The sequence below is a fragment of the Gossypium arboreum genome, chromosome 9, assembly GCF_025698485.1.
Source record: "Gossypium arboreum isolate Shixiya-1 chromosome 9, ASM2569848v2, whole genome shotgun sequence".
In the NCBI taxonomy this organism is placed as follows: domain Eukaryota; kingdom Viridiplantae; phylum Streptophyta; class Magnoliopsida; order Malvales; family Malvaceae; genus Gossypium; species Gossypium arboreum.
Genome location: NC_069078.1, coordinates 51,410,764 through 51,429,159, shown reverse-complemented (window position 1 = coordinate 51,429,159; position 18,396 = coordinate 51,410,764). Strand labels below are relative to the sequence as shown.

The 18,396-nt window shown below is 35.1% G+C and overlaps 1 non-coding gene across 1 annotated transcript; it reads left to right on the top strand.

The window, feature by feature from the left end:
* The first annotated feature begins 17,948 nt into the window (after window positions 1–17,948).
* Window positions 17,949–18,055, top strand: LOC128281069 (small nucleolar RNA R71). The gene has a single exon (XR_008271284.1). It is a non-coding gene; the product is annotated as a small nucleolar RNA R71 (small nucleolar RNA).
* Window positions 18,056–18,396: the final 341 nt, after the last annotated feature.

Sequence of the window (18,396 nt, the reverse complement as noted above, 5' to 3'; positions counted from 1 at the left end):
CAAAAAGCACCGCTAAAAGTGAACCTATAGCGGCATTTTTTAGAAAGCGCCGCTAATGCTCGTTCTTTAAACGCCGCTAAAAACCTGTTTTCCTATAGTGCCACCAAAGCTGATATGTGTAGAAGGTTTGAGTGGGGGATTAAATGAAGACATTTTTGTCCCTATTATAGCTCTAAATTTGCAAGTTTTGTTTTTTGGCCGAATGCAGATAGCTCAAAAAATTGAGGAAAGAATGAATAGACAAAAGAATAAGACTTTAGGAAAATAAGTGACTACTAGTTATATGCCTCCATCGTCCACGAAGAGAACCAAAGATTTCATAGGTTTTAGATATTCGTCTCCTACACTAGGGTAGAAATCAAAAGTTCGAGGAATACTATCCCAGCAGATGGCCTCTATTGATAGTATTGGGGGTACAAGAAGGAGACCTATACCACCGTGTGAACATTATGGTAAGAATTATTTGGGAGGATATTGGCTAGTTACTAAGGCTTGTTTCAAGTGCGGGCCTAAAGATCAGATGATTTGGGATTGTCCAGAGGCAGTGGAAAATATTATTAACTAGTCAGTGAAAAATGCCCCAGCTCAACAAAGAGGTAGAAGATCGAGGATGATTGGGGGTGCAAGTAGCGGCTAGAGATCTGTGAGAGAAGTGACCATTAGACCTGAATCTCGTACACTTCAAGCTTATGTCGTCAGAACCAAAGAAGATGTTGATGCCTCAAATTTGATCACTGGCACTTTCTCTATATTTAACTCTCATGTATTCACATTAATTGATCTTAAATCCATACATTTGTACTACATTAGCAAAAGAGAGAAAGTTACCAATAGATTTTATTGATAATGTTGCCATAATCACTAACCCTTTTGGACAAAGTGAAAAAGTAAACAATGTGTATAAACAGTTTCCTTTAAAAATTAAAGATTTCAAATTCCCTGCCAGTCTCATGTTTCTTCCTTTTAATGAATTCGATGTGATACTTGGAATAGATTGGTTTTTAGAGCATGGAGTAGTACTTGAGTGTAAGAGAAAAACAATTTCTATGAGATCTCCAAAAGGGAGAAGTAGTGATGATCTATGAAAAATTCAGTGCTTTTTCGAATGTGGTGTCTTCAATAGAAGCATTTAAAATGGTGAGAAAAGTAACTAATGCATTTTTGGCATATATTTTTATACTAGAATGATAAGTCCTAAGTTGGAAGAGATGCCAACAGTATCGCATTATCCTAATGTTTTCTTAGAAGAGTTGTCAAGCTTCCCACCCTACAAAAAAGTCGAGTTTTCTATAGAAGTGGTACCCGGTACGGATCCAATATTTATAGTACCTTACCAGATGGAACCTACTGAATTAAAAGAGTTGAAATTGCAGTCATAAGAGTTTCTTGATAAGGGTTTCATACGCTCTATCGTCCATTGGATAAGGTGGCGGTAAATAACAAATATCTATTACATAGAATTGATTATTTGTTTGACCAATTAAAAGGTACCAGTGTATTTTTGAAGATCGATCTTAGATCAGGGTATTGCTAATTGTGAGTGAAGGAATCAGACGAGCCAAATACTAAATTGAGGACCAGGTATGGCCATTACGAGTTTTTAATTATGTCATTTTGATAGTCACTAAACTAACTATAATTAAGACAAAGGCAAGCACACCTATTGAACAATAGTATAGCTGCAGTGAGTAGGGAATATCGTATCCATGAGGACTAAAAGTAGTAGTAATTACTGTTTTTCTATTATTTAGCCGACAAATTGATGAATTTTTTTAATCTAAAATTAACTAAATTAATTACTAAGAATGCAACAGAGAATGAATTAGGAAAATAATCAAATAAAACCAATAAGATAGATAATACCTAGGAAAGAATCCACCTAGACTTCACCTATTGTTCTGAATCTGAATTAAATGATTTATTCACTTGCGTCTTGATCCGTAGAAATCCCTAAATTGTGTTAATATCTTTTTTGAGAGTAAGAACAACTGACTCTAGGTTGATTTATTGAAATCTCTTTCTAATTAAAACCCCTATTGTCATATTAAGTCGATCTATGGATTTCCCTATTAGATTTGACTCTAATTCGGTAGATTTATGTCATCCTATTTCTTGGATTGCATGCAACTCCACTCAATTATGCTAGATCTACTCTTAAATATGGACTTTTTCTCCACTAAAATAAGCACATTAAACATGAATTAATATCCTGAAAATATAAAAACATGTAATAAGCATACATAATTGGGAAAAGAATCAAGTATTTATCATGTAATTCAGACAAATAATAAGATCCTTTATAGGTTTCATCTTCCCTAGGTATCTAGGGAATTTAGTTCATAATTTGGAATGAAAACATCTCAAAGTTAAGATAACAACAAGACATAAAGAAACTCAATAAAACTTCTAAGGAAATTGAATGGAGATCTTCAATCTTGAAGGAGATCTGCTGCTGAGTTGAATCCGGTGGCACTCTTCGAGTCTTTTTTCGTTCTTTTCTGCGTGTCCCCTTAGGTCCACTTCTACTATGTATTTATAAACTTTAAAATGCTTAGAATCCCTAAAAATTTGTTTTTTTCGTGTAAAAGAGAAACAGGGTGCGAAATTGACACGAGCTATCACATGGGCATGTGGCCAGCCCATGTGGAAATCCCAAGGCCGTATGGATCCTGAAAATAGCTCTTTTTTGTCTGATTTTGGCCTGTTTTTCGCTCCTTTCACTCCCCTATGCTCATCTAAGTATGGAAACATGAATTTTAAGGTTTATGAGCATCATATTCACTAATTTACATAATAAATTATCCAAAAACACATCAAGAATTTGATTAAAAACATGTTACTTTTATGGTTTATAAAATATCCCCACACTTAAGCGTTTGCTTGTCCTCAAGCAAAATCTTCAACTCACAATTAAAATTAATCTTTCTCAACTTATAATTCTCATCAATAATGTTTCGAAATAATTCACAAATAATCATACATTAATAATTCAACTAAAAGAGCGTTAAAGATTCAACAATCCAAGTCAAGCATTTTTTTTAACACATGAAAATATAAGTATTTCCCCTTATCTAAGTAATTACCTTTAATTCATAACCGAAAAGAATTGACATCCTCACTAAAGATTCACTCAAATCACTTAAAGTGTTTAAGGTTCAAAAATAAGCACTCAATAGTCAAACATGAAAAGTCATTACCATAGGCTTGCATGAAAATCAAATCTCCACCACTATAAAATGAGATGATACAGAAATCAAAAGGTCTTTAAGAGGTTGTAATGGGGCTTAGGTTAAAGGCGTGGAGAAAGGTTGAAAAAGATGGTTAAAATCGAGATCGAATTGATAAATTACCAAACTAGAAAAATAAACAAATGTTGAATTAAAAACAATTACATCAATCGAAAACTATTCAAGAATAACACTAGCTTCTTTTCAAAATATGAATTTAATTATTCAAGCTTAATTAACATAAAACTAAATAATAATCAATATATATGCATTTTTTTTAGAACAATAAGAAATAACTCAGCAAATGAAACAAAATAGCATAGTTAGGCAACTAACCAAATCAAATCTTGATAAAAAGGGAGTCAATAAAATGGGAAAAATTCTCAACGAATCAAAAGAGTGAGTTATGGATTAACATGAATGGATAAATCAAGAAACGGTGTGCTAAGCTCAACAGGGTTCACTAAGGGTTAATTATGAAGGTAGGCTCTTTATGGGATAAGTGGATTAAAACCTAAATGCCTTTATCAACTCAGTATATCAAATCAAAGGTTTGGTCTCGACATGCATAATGGAAGCAAGTTCTAGAATAACAAATCAATATTGACACGCTCATAACCAATAATAAAATGAGCAAGAAATGTGTATGCTCTAAAGGCTCAAATCTCACAAAAAATTATGGTTTTGATGTCAAACTTGTAAATTTAAAAACTTCAAGATAATACCTCAATTCAGGGAAACAACCTAAAATTTTTAATTCTGAAACTCAACTTATCATGCTTGATTATCTCATGTCTTAAAGTTTAAACAATCAATGTACAAATACCTATGAATTTAATCCAAAACACATCAATAAAAATCATAAATTAATATAAATTGTAGCACCCCAAACCCGGCCCAGAAGTTATGGCCGGATCCTGCATGCCACATCAAAAACGTTAAAAAAAAATTCCATTCTAAGTCCAGAAAATCGTACTTGATGTTCAAAAGATTAATTCATTAAGGGTTAAAGTGAATGGAAGTCAGTGCACCGGTAGGAAACCGGAAAGAGGTGGTGAGTCCATCGGATCGCTAAGTACCAAGCTCCCTTCGGATCCAATCCTAGACATGCATACTGCCATTGCCACACCTTAACGTCATGGATATTTCTAGGAAACCGATTTGATTAAGTCATTTTTAGGAAAAGTGATTAATTTTGGAAAATACTTTCATTGCGGAAGCTTTGCTTGTTGTCGTGTTATTTTGAAATCAACTGTTGTTTTTGAAAACGCGCCCTAAAGCTATCCAATTTCAACAGTTAAAATAAGTATTACCTATCTTAGTAATACATATTAAAAACATCAAAAATAAATAAGCGGCCTTATTACATTTAAAAGCCCAAAACCTCAAACGTAATTAAAAGGATGTCCAGTTCACCAGAAGAAAATCAAACTTTCGAACGGTGGCCACTCCAATTCCCTCACGACTCCAAGCCCACTATGGTTGGGGATTACTGCGTGGATGAAAATAAAAGGGATGAGTTTGGGAAACTCATGTGTAAAATAACCCAACCATAGTCTAAATCAGCTCAACCAACGTAAATGAATAAGTTGGCCTTAGCCCGCAATGTAATTCGAATAAAGCCCATAGGCCCATAATGTAACGTAATGATATTACATGTTTATGCGTAAACCCAACCATATCCAACCGTATACACCCCGTACCAACCTTACACCGTGGGAAGACAACTCGACCCACCCAACCGCTACACACCACGAATTTGCAGCATGGCGCGAGCATGTATAATGTGACAGAGTCACCAGATACAGATAATCATGGCGAGCCACGTATCAGATATATGTGGCAGAGCCACCAGATCAGATATTTGTGGCAGAGCCACTAGATCAGATATTTGTGGCATAGCCACCAGAACGCTTCCTCCATAATATAACCCATGTCCCCATGCAACAAATATATAATCATGGCATCCATCATACGTAATCGATCGCTATGCTTTTCAATAAAATTAACCCTACGGGTATAACGGTAATTTTGCACCTGTGGGTATAACAATAATTTTCCATACATAGGGGTATTATAGTAATTTAGCAACTTTCAGGGTTTTCATGCATATCCTAACTATTTACGTACTATCGAACACTTACAAGGCATACTTACAATTGGGCCCGTTGGCCTATGAACCCGATCTTTGGCCCATTAAGCCCAAATTATCAAAATGTATGAAATCGCAGATATCTGCAGCTTTATTACTTTAGATTACCAAATATACAAACCCAACTATTTTACGAGCATTCAGACACTCATAAATTCCCAAAATACCGACTTTTCGCCATTTCGGTTTTTCGGCTTTTGCCAATCTAGTCTATGAGAGGGTGTCAGTTACACACCTGTTTGCGACGATATGCTGACGAGATCCACACACGAACCGCCTACAATTGGATTACTAACACGTTAATCTAACTATTCAAATACAAACTACGATTAACCCCTTACAATATTCGCCAACCACACCTACAGATCATAGTAAGCTTATAAGAAATCAATAAGCAACTCATTAACAAATTTTTGTCAATGTTTACCACATAATCATAATTTCACTGCAAGCTATCTTCCTGAGCAATAGTCACTAAATCATTTATAACTGGAGCTACAAAACTCCAAATCAAGTTCTGTTAATTTTCCTTGAAAATAGACTCATATATATTCTATCCATAAAATTTTCAGAATTTTTGGTTTGTCCAATCAATACCAGATTTTTCTCAAAGTTTCGCATGTTTCACTGTTTGACTAATCTAACCACTCTTCATTACGAATCAAATTTCTCATTGTACAGAATTCAAAATATGTTTTCGTTTATTTCATTTGAAACTAGACTCAACAAGCTTTAATTACATAATTTATTCAGCTTCTAATTCATCTCCCACAATTTATGGTGATTTTCCAAAGTCACGTTACTGCTGCTGTCCCAAGCAGATTTATTACCAAATCACTCTTTCACACATACCTTGCATGCATGTTATTTAAACATGTATATCACCAATCAATCATCACATATCTATGATTTTACTTAAGTATAATCTCCATTTCATCATTTTAAAGCACAACATGTTAGCTGATTTTTCCCTTTAACATCTAAGGCACATGCATGCTCATTTGTTTGGCTCAACTTCACCTATCTTCCATTTTTCATCAAAAGAACATGAAACAAAAACCATTTCCTTCATTTTAATTCATGACTAAATGCTCACAACACAACTAAAAGTAAAAATATACTTCAAGAGTTAAGGTAGAATCAAGAAGAACTCATGAACCTCAAAATAGAAGCAAGGTACCAAGAACTTACCTTCAATTTTCCTCCTCCTAATGACCGAATACTCAAGAGCTTTCTCCTCTCCTTTCTCTTCTCTAACTTTCAGCTATGATGAACAAAGATGGACAAAACTTTGTTCTTTTCACCCCTTTTTCTTTTAATAAAACTTCATATTTCATCCATTTAATTCTTTAATACAAAAGACATGAAATTCTTATCATGAAACATTTATCTAACCCATTATCATGAAATATTTACCTAACCTATTATCATGGAACATTTACCTAACCTTTTATCAATTTGTATCAATTTTTACCATAAATTATGGATATCAAGTGTACATTTTGTCTACAACAACATGATGGCTGGCCACTTCATGTAAAATGGGAGGTTTGTCATGCAAATCCTCCTATTTTGCACTCCTATTTATTTGGTCACTTCAATTTAGCCTATAGCATTTTCAAACATTTTCACATAGGTCCTATTTCATAATTTCACTCACAAATGACAAAATTAAAGCATGAAATTTTGCCAACATTCACAGAATTCTCGAAAATTGGGGCGTTACATAAATAACCTCCCCACACTTAGGATGTACATTGTCCTCAATGTACAAACATAGATAATCATAATATAAATAGAATAGCATAAGAGAGGGAGAAAATTGAAACTGTTTTGAATATTGGATGAAATCCCCAGAATAGTGAAAAATGGAATTGTAGACAAAGCTAGATGTAGTGCATGATTCTGAGCAAACTAATAAGAAAATAAACATAATTGATGAAGAAGACTAAAAGGTTACTAACCTGATTAGAAACAACCATAATAAATAAAAATATAGTTCAAAATAAAAAAGCGAAAGAAATCTAAGAAAATAACAATAAACATAAAAATAAAAATAAAAATAAAAATAAAAATAAAATAAATGGACTCAATGGTCCTCATCATCAGACACGTCGATGCGGTGAGTCGTTGGCACTAAAGAGGAGATATGGAGATGCTAACACATCTGCTGCAATGTCTCGTCAAGATTGTCGAACCTCTGAACATAGAACTGCTCGAAGCGAGCGAACCACTCGGGGAGGTACGCTAAAGTAGTAGCAGAAGGAATAGGGCAGTGTGTGACAGCCCTAATTTGACCCTAGTCGAAAAGTGGTTTCGGGACCACAAAAATTGAGCCTTAAAAATAATTAATCGTCATATTCTATGTTTATTATATGTGAATATGCGTGTGTGAAAGTTTAATACTTTAATTTTGTCATTTGTAAGTGAAATTTATTAGTTGGGACTTATGTGAGACAATTATGAAATGTGATAGGCAAATGTAAAAGTGGTCTATTAATGCATGTTGTTAAAAAAAGTGGACTTGCATGTCTAATTAGCCATTTAGAGATAGTGACCGGCCATGATAATGATTAACTCATATAATATGCATTTTCTTTTAATTTGTTTATTAACATTTTAGTATACAAAATGAATTAATGAATAAAGAAATAAGTGAAAATTTGGGTGAAGAAAACAAAGCTTTATCTTTGTCTTCTTGGCCGAATTGAAAGGAAGAAATGGGGCAAAAACATTCGGTCACTTGAAGCTTGAAGAAGGTTAGTAAATTATGTTAGTTTTTGAAATTTTAAGCTTAGTTTAAGTTAATTAACTAGTTTCATATTTAGCCTATTTGAAAACTTTGAAATTTGGATGTTGGTTTGAGCTTTCGGTTGTGGTTGTCAAGGGAGGAGATGAGATTTTGTTTGTCTTGAACAATTGTTTGGTATATAAGTGTTAAATGTGAGCAAATGTTGTTTGGGAGATTGAAATAAATAATTAGAGGTTTAATTATCAAAAGGTTCGGCTATGTATATGATTTTTAAGGTATAATTTTGAATAATATAAGTAATGTTATGCATAGGTTTCGGCTTGATATTATCTTTATAAGTATAATTAATTCATTTTGATAATAAAGTATGAGGTGATAGGTAATTTTTTTATGGTAGCTTAGGTTTATGACATTCGGCTATGGATTATAAGTGTTTGCTAATTCGGCATAAGAGTATAAGTATTCATTTCTTTGTATTTGAAGTCTTGAAAAATAGGTTGTGGTTAATTAAAGTGATGAAGGTTAAATTTTTAAGTTTGGTTAAATTAGGCATTCGGCATTTCTTATGACATTAGATATAAGTGTATGAAAGGTTAAGTTTAAGTAGTTGGTGCGTTAAAATGTTGGTGATTTGGGTGCTACCTATGGTTGATTTAGGTACGGTCTTTGCATGAGTAAAAATATACTTATGGAGATGGTTATTATATTTTGCTAAAGTATCACTATATGCATTTATATTAAGGAATATTCAACTATGTTATATATATTTATATATTGAAATGATTATAATGGATAATATGTAAGAGTAGTTTCGGTTTGTCAAATATGTGGTATGTGTATGGCAAATTGTATAACTATGATGCATTGAAGTTACCCTATATGATCGAGTACAAAATTAGATTACTAGTAGTATATATATATGTAATTTTTTATTCATGGTAACTTGGCAAGTGGATTGGGTATATGTTAGTCAATATATGCATTGGAGGTGATGTGTTAAAATAATTAGGTATACGGTTTGGTTTCATTATTGAGTATAGGGGTTAAGTGCTTTAAATTACCTTTAATGTTTGAAATGATTAAACAAATTTATTGGTTTAAATTAAGCTCAAGAGCAAAGAAGAGCTAGATCCGATAAGGGAAAGGAGAAAGCAGTCGAATAGCCTATTCACAACTATTCAAAAATATCCGAGGTAAGTTTTGAGTAATTACAATTATTAGATAATTGATATAATGAAATAAGTATGATAAATAGATTGAGTATATGGCATATAACCGAATGGATAGTAGAAGTTAAGCTGAGACAAAGAGATGGTTATGTGTTCTTGCGTATAAGCGTTGAACCTATGTTATATTGAAAGTATGTTTTAGTTGTGTGCTCATACTCGAATAAAGAAAGTGAAGTACAAATGTGATATGTTATATGAGCTGAATTATCATGTAGGTAAATATGCTTAGCTCTTGATATAATATATATCTGGGTTAAATCCCGCAGGCTTCGTTCTGGTAATATATATATCCGGGTCAAATCCCGCAGGCTTCGTGCTGGTAATATATATATCCAGGTTAAATCCCGCAGGCTTAGTGTTGGTACTATATCCGGACTTAGAGTTCCGCAGGCTTTGAGCTAGTTTCTGGATTCGGGTTTTGAAACCTAGTAGGCTTAGCACGGTGATTCGAATGAGATTACAAACTCAAATGTTCAAAGTAAACTATTATCAAATATGTATGATACATGGTAATGACCAGGTACGTATTATATACCGTTATGTGAATTGATTGCAAAGTAAGTCATTAGTATCAAACAACGATATAATTATGTGAATGATTAATATATCTATGAAATAGAGAAATGACCTATTCGATCGATGTCTGTCATTGTATGAAAATATGTGAATTAAATTAGTTGTATGAGCCATATAGTAAAGTTAGGCATGTGCTAAAAATTTCATTGTGTATTATATTTGGCCAATAGTCTTTATGTATGGTATACTTGTGCATATTTGGCCAAATGATTGTAATTAGAATATGAATTTGGTAATATTCATTGTTCGATTTAAATGATATGTTTTAAATTGTTGAAATGCTTAAAACTTACTAAGCCTCGAAAGCTTACTCTGTTTCTTATCTCTCTATTTTATAGATTGTTAATTTTGGCCACCGACTCGGGGATCGTCAGCAGTTCATCGTACTATCGATCTTGTTGGTACAGTTATATTTTGGTCTCGATATGGCATGTATAGTTTGGACTGTTGACAAAATACGTTTTGTAATTGTAAATATCTTGGCCGTATGAAAATGGCATTTTATAACTTATAAATCTGTATGTGTTTAGTTTGATTTCTGCTTTTGTTGTATAATTATGTGATTGAAATTAAAAGTTTAGCTCGGCAATACCTCATAGCCTAAATTGGTCATCGGACTCAGGCTAGGGGTGTTACACAGTGACTCGAAGGTGGATACTGTGGTGGGTCTTATGATGGAGAGGAACATCATCAGTGAACTCATCGAGTTCATTTTGGGCGTAAGAATGAAACAATCGATATTGAAGGGGATCCACTCTATGACGCAGCTCGATCATCCTCATATGAATCATGCTCGAGATTCCTTGTGGGGACATCTGGCTGACGAGATTAAGTGTGGAGCACTGCTCCGATATGTCAAAGAGACTGAAGTGTTGAGCAAAGGCGAGTCACATAAAGGCCTAAACAGATGGGGCCCTTCTTGTGGCGATCAGTCTGATGGTGGAAGGCTAACGCAATGAAGTATGCCAAATTAATGACATGGCCATTGGCAATGCTCCATAGAAAATAAGCATCATAAGTGCTAATAACTTCGGTGGTCTCTCTCCTACCTTCCAAAATGTGAGCTAAAAGTGCATGAAGGTACCGTAAAGCTGGAGAGAGAGAAGTCGCCTTCAAGCAACTCGCATCATAAATTGTCTGGCTCACTGTAAGCTCTATCCAACAACGTGATGGTGTGTAATATATGTGTCGATGTCGATGAAGGAAGTTCTCGGCACTCATAAACTCCTCATTGTAGAGTCTTATAGCAACACGGAACTCAGGGACACTCATCTGGCGTACCAAACCACTAAGTCGGAAAGTGATGGTGCCTGGCTCGTCAAGAGTCGTCATGACCTACTGTAGAAGAAATGTTGCGCAGAACTCCAAACTAAGCTCCATATATGTCGTCTCAATGATGGAGAAGAATCTATTCCACAGAGCTGTGGCAATAAAGGCGTAAACATCATCAGCTAGTCAGACCTACTTTAACGTGGCCCAATCAATACATCGGCTTAGGTCGAGTGGGCACTGTCTAAGTAACTAAAATAGATCCTCTTGGAGGCTCACCAATAATCAGAGATAAGGATGGTGGGCCTCGGCGGAAGCGCTCGAGGAGGAGGTTGCACCATGGGTCTTCCGTTTTTTTTAAGCGGGGATGGCAGCCTTAGTCTTACCACGTGTGCTTGTCATGATGTACCTAAAATAAAATAATTCACTATCAGAAAATGCACATCACCAACTAAACACACATAAAGCTAAGAAACAGCCGTGTAAATTAAAATTCGACATGAAGAATCATCCAAAGACGCGCATCCAAAATATCAATTGCCCAAATAGAAAATTGACTCTTAATATACTATGAACTAGTGTCAAGCAAGCAATAATAATGAAATAGCATTCATAATGGAAATACGAACACATAATAATAATAATAATAATAATAATAATAAAATAAAAACATAAAGAAATAAATAAATAGAACGATGGTCATATAAATAGTGAGCAAGTGAAATAATAAACTAATGAAGAATCAAAATAGTAGCTATGAACGAAAACAGTAGCACGAAGAATGAACATTGAATGATATAAAAATGAAATAAAATAAGAGCAGCAATCAAGTAAAAATGTATATATAACTAAGAATAAAAATAACAATAAGTAATAAACAAACAAAATAATATAACTAATAAGAATAATAAATAATAATAATAATAATAAATGAATAGATGAAATAAGATGATGGTGACCGAAGTAAAGGTGGTAGAGTAGTAGTGGTTCGGGGCGGCACCAACTGTCTTGGAATGGGAAGGAAAGGAGGTGGCTAAAGGGGTCGGGGTAAAGAGGAGGAAAGGTAAAGTGAGATGGTCGGGGGTGGAAGGATAAGGGATAGGAGACATGAGAGGGAAGGGTGACGCGGGCCAACGAGGGGATGAAGGGCGAGGGTTGTGGGCGAGGGAGGAAAGTGCGGTGGTGCAAAGGGAAGAAGAAGGTTGAAAAAGAGGGGTTCGGGCTAGTAGGATGATGGTTGAAAAGGGAAAGCGAGGTGATGGGAGGCGATGGTCGAAGTACGGGATAGAAGTGGGAGTGGCGGATAAAGGGAAAGTAACTTGAGAAAGAAGACAAAAATCAAGAAAAATAAGGGGGATTAAGGTTAAATGGCTAACACGTTTAGTTGAGGCCCCTGTTGGGCCACACAGCCGTGTTGCAAGCCTGTGTCGATAAAAATCTTAGCCCAGTCTTCACATGGCCTCGGACAGCCCGTATGTCTCACACGACCGTGTTGCATGGCCGTGTGCAACCTCTTTCTCTTCTGTCACACCCGTATGACCTCCCACACACTTGTGTGGCTCGGTCGTGCCTCTCACACGGTTGTGTGTCTTGCCCGTGTAACTCTCTGACTTGTTTTAAAATTGAAAAAATTAGCTCCAGGTTTCACATGGCCTAGGACATGCCCGTGTGTCTAGACTATGTGGTCCACATGGCTATGTCACATGCCCATGTGGACTATTTTAGGCCGTGTCTCTGTCGATTTTTTGGAAAATTAAGCTCCAGGATCTACAGGACCAAGGACACGCCCGTGTGTCCAAGCCGTGTGGGTTACACGACCGTGTCGCCAGGCCGTGTAACTTATTTTCGATTTCCTTGAAATTTTAAAACTAAGTCTCAAGATCCATACAGCTAAGGACACACCGGTTTGTCCAGGTCGTGTGGGCCACATGTCATAGGACACGCCCATGTGTTCAGGCTGTGCGGTTTAAAAACCTGCATTTTTATTTATTCAATTAATTTTTTAAAAAAATACTATGAAATGAAAATAAGAAAATTAGCACTGTTAACACTCGGTTTGCATCTCAAAAAGCACCTATTTAAAGTCTAAGCTAGACTTACCTTGTGCACACAATTCTGAAGGTTCACGGAGCTGAAGCTCCTCTCTATCATTTCTAAAATCCTCACCACTATAAAGTTTAAGGCGATGACTGTTTACCTTCAATGTGTCATATTCTGGATGAGTTACCTCTATTGTACCGTATCGGAAAACGGTTGGTACTACGAATGGACCTGACCATCTTGATTTCAGCTTTCCAAGAAACAACTTGAGCTTTGAATTATATAAAAGGAAAAGATCTCCATCTGCAAATTGTTTAGGCTGCTTTAAACAAGCATCATGGTGTCGCTTTGTCACTTCTTTATATAATCGTGAGTTCTCGTAAGCATTAGCTTGCCACTCATCTAACTCGTTCAGCTACATCAATCTCTTCTCACCTACAAGTTTAAAATCATAGTTTAGGAATTTTATAGCCCAGAATGTTTTGTGCTCTAGTTCAAACGGTAAATGACAACTTTTTTCATAAACGAGTTTGGAAGGAGATGTTCCTATAGGTGTTTTAAAAGTAGTTCTATAGGCCCATAAAGCCGTCATCTACTTTTATCACCCAATCCTTCCTATTGACTCTACAATTTTCTCAAGGATACGTTTGAGCTCTCGATTTGCAACTTCAACTTGTCCACTAGTTTGAGGGTGATAAGGCGTAGTTGTTCTATGATGCGCTCCATACTTCTTAAGAATTTTATCAAATTGAGCATTATAAAAATGAGTGCCCCTATCACTAATAAGTTCTCTAGGTGTTCCAAATCAAGAAAAGATCTTCTTAAGAAATCTAACTACCACTCTAGCATCATTGGTAGATAAAGTGTGAGCTTTTACCCATTTTGACATATAATCGACCGCTACTAGGATGTATTTATTACCAAACGAACTAGGAAATGGGCCTATAAAATCAATGCCCCAGACATCAAATATTTCACATGAGAGCATATAAGTTTGAGGCATTTCATCACGTTTAGAAATATTACCTATTCTCCGGCATCTATCACAAGAAGTAACATACTTGTTTACGTCCTTGAACAGTGTAAGCTAATAAAAACCTGATTCAAGTGCTTTATGTGCTGTCCTAGTCCCACTGTAATGCCCTCCTGTTGGTTTTGAGTAGCAGTGTTCCAAGATCTTACTCACTTCTGATTTTGCAACACATCTCTAAATTACTTAATCTGTACATATACAAAAAAAAAAAAAGAATCCTTCCAAAAATAATTTTTCACATTAGCAAAGAATCACTTCTTTTGATGATATGTCAACCCTTTTGGTAGGATGTTAGCAACTAAGTAATTCGCAATATCTGCAAACCAAGGAACTTCAGAGTCGGTTATAACTAAGAGATGTTCCTCAAGAAACAAGTCATTTATCTTATTCTCATCAAGCTCCTTGAGATGTGAATTCTCTAGCCTGGAAAGGTGATCTACTGCAAGATTTTTAGCTCCCTTCTTATCTTGGATTGCCAAATCGAATTCCTGCAATAATAAAATCCACCTTATGAGTCGAGGTTTTGCATCTGATTTAGTTAGGAGATAACGAAAAGCTGAATAGTCAGTGTAAATGATAACTTTGGATAATATCAAATATGGTCTAAATTTATCGAATGCGAAAACCACAGCTAGCAATTCTTTTTTGTAGTAGTTTAATTTTCTTGTACGGCTGTCAACATCTTGCTAGCATAATAAATTGGTTGAAAATGCTTATCTCTTCGCTATCCATGAACTGCACCTACTGCAAAATTACTCGCATCACACATTAGTTCAAAGGGTAAATTCCAATCAGGTGCAACTACAATCAAATCATTAATTAATTTTTCTTTAAGAGTATTAAATGCTTCTAAACATTCCTGACTAAAATCGAATGACACATCTTTTTCTAGAAAATTCGTTAAAGGCTTAGCTATTTTAGAAAAATCTTTAATAAATCTTCTATAGAACCTAGCATGTCCTAGAAAGCTTCAAATAGCCTTAACTGAACTAGGGGAAGGTAATTTTTCAATGGTTTCAGTTTTCACTCTATTGACCTCAATCCCTTTACTAGAAATTTTATGGCCCAACACAATCCCTTCTTGAACCATAAAGTGACATTTTTCCCAATTAAGTACAAGTTTCATTTCCTCACATCTCATTAGAACACATTTTAAGTTTTTAAGACAAAGATGGAAAGAATTACCAAATATCGAGAAGTCGTCCCTGAATACCTCCATAACGTCTTCTACAAGTTTATCAAAAATAGCCAACATGCAACACTGAAAAGTAACAGAAGCATTACATAATCCAAAAGGAATTCGTTGATAAGCAAACATACCATATAGACATGTAAATGTCATTTTTTTTCTTGGTCCTCGAGAGCTATCGGGATTTGAAAGTAGCCAGAGATTCCATCTAGGAAACAATAATACATATGCTCAGATAATTTTTCCAACATTCGATCAATGAATGGCAAAGGAAAGTGATCTTTTCTCGCGGCATCGTTCAACTTCATATAGTCAATGCAAACTCTTCATCCCATGACTGTTCTCGTTGGAATCAACTCATTCTTCTCGTTGGCTACAACAGTCATGCCTCCCTTCTTTGGAACAACCTGCACAGGACTCACCCAATTACTGTTAGAAATAGGATAAATAACTCTAGCATCTAGAAGTTTAATTACCTCAGCTTTAAATATGTCTTTCATGTTAGGATTCAGTCGTCTTTGAGCTTGCACACAAGGTTTGTATTCATCCTCCATTACAATTTTTTGAGTGCAAAAAGAAGGATTGGTCCCTCTAATGTCAGAAATCTTCCAAGCTATGGCTTGTTTATGCTCCTTCAATACTTGTAATAACTCATCTTTCTCGTTTGGCTGCAAGTCTAAAGTAATAATCACTGGTAATATAGAATTATTTCTAAGGAACGCATACTCTAGGTGATTTGGTAATTGCTTCAGTTCTAATTTGGGAGGTTCTTCAATAGAGGGTTTTAATGTTGATTCATCGTTTACCTTAATGCCCTTATAATTCTTCTGTCTCAGTGAAGACTCATTATAATCTAAATCAATTTTTGTCTTACCTATAACCGCAATATCATCATCTACCTCCTCTCCTTAGACAAGACACAATTCCAACGTGTCCTTATGAACAATTTCCTATAATTAATCTTGAATAACATGGTCAATAGAATCAATAAAATAACAAGAATCATCTTGTTCTCTAGAAAATCGCATTGCATCATAGATTTTAAAAATAATCTCTTCGTTACCTAACCTAAGCACAAGTTTACTATCGCCCACATCAATGATAGCCCTAGTAGCAGCTAGAAAAGGACGACCTAAAATTAAAGGCACCTCAACATCCTCGTCCATGTCAAGCACAACAAAATAAACAGGGAATATGAATTTATCTACTTTTACAAGGACATCTTCAATAATACCTCTAGGACATTTAACAGATCTATCAGCTAATCAAATAGTCATCCTAGTGGGTTTTGGTTCCCCAAGACCAAGCTGCTTGAACATTTTATAAGGTATCAAATTAATGCTAGCACCTAAATCAGCCAATGCTTTTTCAATATTTAAACTACCAATAAGATAGGGAATAGTAAAACTTCCTAGATCCTTCAACTTAGTTGGTAGTTTATTTTGAAGAATAGTTGAACGTTCCTCATTGAGTTCCACAATGGATAGCTCTTCAAACTTCCTTTTATTTGTTAATAGCTCTTTCAAAAATTTTGCATATGTGGGCATCTATGAAATAGTTTCAACAAAAGGTAAGTTAATATGCAATTGTTTAAAAATTTCAAGAAATTTACCAAATTGTGCATCCATGCAGTCTTTCTTTAACTTTGTTGGATATGGGATCGGTGGTTTATATGCCTTAAGTACTGGTGTTTCACTCACTTCGGGTTTTACCCCCTCATCTTTTTCCTTATCAGATTTCTATTGCAGCTTCTTTTCAAGTTCAGCCAACACTTTCCTATTCCTTAGTGTAACTGCTTTCACATGCTCTTTTAGGTAAACTACCTTGCTGCCTTTTTGAAACTAATTTAGCAAGACGTCTAATTTGATTTTCGAGCCCATGTATCGATGCTTGCTAATTTTTCAAAGCCATCTCAGTGTTTTGAAAATAGGTCTCTGACATCGAAATAAATTTTGCTAACATCGTTCGATTTCTTCTCTTGCTGATAAGGTTGTTGTTGAAAACCTGGAGGGGTTTGTGGTCTTTGAATTCCTTGACCACCCCATGAGAAATTTAGGTGGTTCCTCCATCCTGCATTATAATTATTACTATAAGGATTATTTTAAGGTTTAGAATTATTAGCCATATAATTTATCTGCTCATTCTCCATGTTGGGACAGTAGGGTAAATATTCTGAATTATTCATTCCACCTCTAGTTGCATCGCATTGCATCACCGGATCTACCTGCATAGAAACACATAAACCATCAATTTTTTATTCAAAAGTTCTACCTGATTTGATAACATGGTGACCGCATCTAAGTTAAATACATCAGCTCCTTTTGTCGGATTCGTCCTCATGACTTGCCACTGATAATTATTCAGTGATATCTCCTCTATAAACTCATAAGCCTCTTTAGGTGTTTTATTATTCAAAGTATCAATTTCCTAGTTGAGGGGTTCAAACCGTTGTAGAAAGTTTAAACTTGTAACCATAGAGGTAACCCATGGTGAGGGCACCTTCTCAATAAATCCTTATATCTTTTCCATGCATCATATAGGGTCTCTAAGTTCATCTGTACAAAAGAAGAGATATCAGTACAAAGGAAGAGATATCATTCCTCAACTTAGCTGTCTTAGCCGATGGAAAGTAGTTCAAAAGAAATTTCTCGGTCATTTGGTCCCATGTAGTGATAGAACCTAGTGGTAAGGAGTTCAACCACTATTTAGCTTTATTCCTCAACGAGAATGGAAACAACTGTCAGCGAATGGCATCGTTAGAAACGCCATTTATCTTAAAAGTGTCGCAGCATTCCAGAAAATTAGCCAAATGAGTATTTGGATCTTTGTCTTGCCCACCATCGAACTAAACAAACTGTTAAACCATCTGAATAGTGTTCGGCTTCAGTTCAAAATTATTCGCAGCAATGATAGGTCTCACAATACTCGA